General features: G+C 41.1%; 1 pseudogene; it reads left to right on the top strand.

Moving 5' to 3' along the window:
* The first annotated feature begins 349 nt into the window (after nucleotides 1-349).
* LOC140915289 (olfactory receptor 52E4-like) lies at nucleotides 350-1,277 on the top strand (annotated as a pseudogene).
* Nucleotides 1,278-2,499: the final 1,222 nt, after the last annotated feature.

Genomic DNA, 2,499 nt, shown 5'->3' with positions numbered 1-2,499 from the left:
TCCTATCCTACTCTTCCTGGATCCCAATGTTTTGCTTAGTTCAAGCTTTTTCCTCCAATGGGCATATACATCACAGTTTATTGACATTGAAATTCATCTGCCATCTTGCTCCCTGTTGACTTGGCTTGTTCAGTTCCCTCAGAGGACTTCTCTGCACTTGACTCTGACCTAAATAGTCTGGTGCCACATGTAAATGTTGCCACTTCACTGATCACCTCCAGATTGTTGTTAACTATAAAATATTTATCATACTATTTTCTATAAAGGGCGTAACCCCCCTTCACTGCGCTTCTCTCCCTTTACAGGCATCTTGAGAATTTCTGAGCCCAACTGATGCATTGACCACCTGATGGCAGTTTTCAACATCACCCACTCTAACCATCCTAATGGGCATCCCTGGCCTGGAAGCTGCCCACATCTGGATTTCCATCCCTTTCTTTATATTCTACATTATCAGCCTGTTTGGAAATTTTACAGTTCTGTTTGTTGTATACAAAGAGCAGACTCTCCACAACCCAATGTACCTGCTGCTCTGCATGCTGGCACTCACAGACATTGCCACACCTACCTTTGTCGTACCAAAGGCACTGTGTATATTTTGGTTCAATTTGAAAGCTATTACTATGGGTGGCTGTCTCAGCCAGATGTTTTTCCTTCACACTGTTTCTCTTATGCACTCCACCATCCTTGTGACAATGGCCTTTGATCGTTACGTTGCCATATGTAACCCTCTGAGATACACCATCATCATCAATAACAGACGTATTGCTAAACTAAGGTTTGTGGGACTGATAAGATCTGTTCTCTTCATTCTTCCTCTGCCCCTGCTCCTGAGCCAGCAGCCATTCTGTGCAAATCACATTATCCCCCACACTCAATGCGAGCACACAGCTGTGGTGACGATGTCGTGTGGGGACATTAGAGTGAACAGGATATACGGCCTGGTGCTATTATTTGTAGTCAACATGTCAGACCTGACACTCATTGCCCTGTCCTATGGCCTGATCATCAGGACTGTCCTCAGAATCCCCTCCAAGAAAGCCCACCAAAAATCCCTCAACACCTGCACAGCCCACATCTGTGTGATGTTGACATATTGTACTCCCAGCCTCTTTTCCAACCTGACAAACCGGTTTGGTCAGGGCATCGCTCCCCACATTCACATCATCTTGGCTGACCTCTATCTCCTCATCCCTCCCATGCTCAACCCTATCATTTATGGGGTCAGATCCAAAGAGCTTTGTGACAAAGTGGGCAAATATATCTGCAGAAAATGATCACCATGGGTCACCGATTGAAATCTTTGTAACAAGAATTAGAAAGTATATGTCCTCATTAATCCAGAGTGCTCTGTCCATGTTTGGCTGAGCTCAGCGTTGTGGGAAATGTTACTTTTTTTTTCCATGTCCAATACTTCAGGAAGCCTGGACGATAACCAAAGACTAACATGTGAGCTGTAGCTCACGAAAGCTTATGCTCAAATAAATTGGTTAGTCTCTAAGGTGCCACAAGTACTCCTTTTCTTTTAACAGTAACAGAGTAATTTAATACAAAATATGGACATTGACTAGCATCACTTGCAGTATCTTGTGAATATTCTTCCACTGTGGCTAAACAACAAAGGAAAAGAAGAGGCAAAAAGGCATCCTTTAAAAAGTAGAAGTTAAATTCCATTGAGGAAAATAGAAAAGAACATAAACTCTGGCAAATGAAGTGTAAAAATAGAATTAGGAAGGCCAAAAAGAATTTGAAGAACAGATAGCCAAAGACTCCAAAAGTAACAGCTAAAATTGTTTTAACTACATCTGAAGCAGGAAGCCTACTCAATAGCTAGTGAGGTGACTGCATGATTGAGATGATAAAGGAGCACATAAAGACAATAACACAGAAACAAAATGAATTCTTTGCATCGGTCTTCATGGCTGAGGATAAGAGGGAGATTCCCAAATCTGAGCCTTTCTTTTTAGGTGAAAGTCTCAGGAACTCTGAGGTGTCATTAGAAGAGGTTTTGGAGCAAATACACACATTTAAAAGTAATAAATTGACAAGACCAATTAGTGTACTAGGAAGGATACGATTCAACATATTCATAAATGATCTGGGAAAAGGGTAAACTGGGAGGTGGCAAAGCTTGGATAACATACAAAACAACTCACGATAGTTAAGTCCAAAGCAAACTGAAAAGGTTTACAAAGGGAGCCCATAAAACTGGGTGACAGGGCAATAAAGTGGCAGATGAAATTCAGTGTTGAGAAATACAAAGTAATGCACATTTGAAAACATAATCTCAACTGTACATATAAAACGATGGGGTCTAGATATGGTGTTACCACTCAAGAAAGAGATTTTGGGGTCATTGTAGATACTTCTGTGAAAACATCCACTCAATGTGCAGTGGCAGTCATAAAAGCTAGCAGAATGTTGTGAATCATTAAGAAAGGGACAGATAATAAAACAGAAAATATTGTATTTCCTCTATGTAAACCCATGTTATGCCTC

This window comes from Lepidochelys kempii, chromosome 1 (genome assembly GCF_965140285.1).
Source record: "Lepidochelys kempii isolate rLepKem1 chromosome 1, rLepKem1.hap1, whole genome shotgun sequence".
NCBI lineage: Eukaryota > Metazoa > Chordata > Testudines > Cheloniidae > Lepidochelys > Lepidochelys kempii.
The sequence above is the reverse complement of the archived record's forward strand: the minus strand, read 5'-3'. Positions and strand labels throughout refer to the sequence as shown.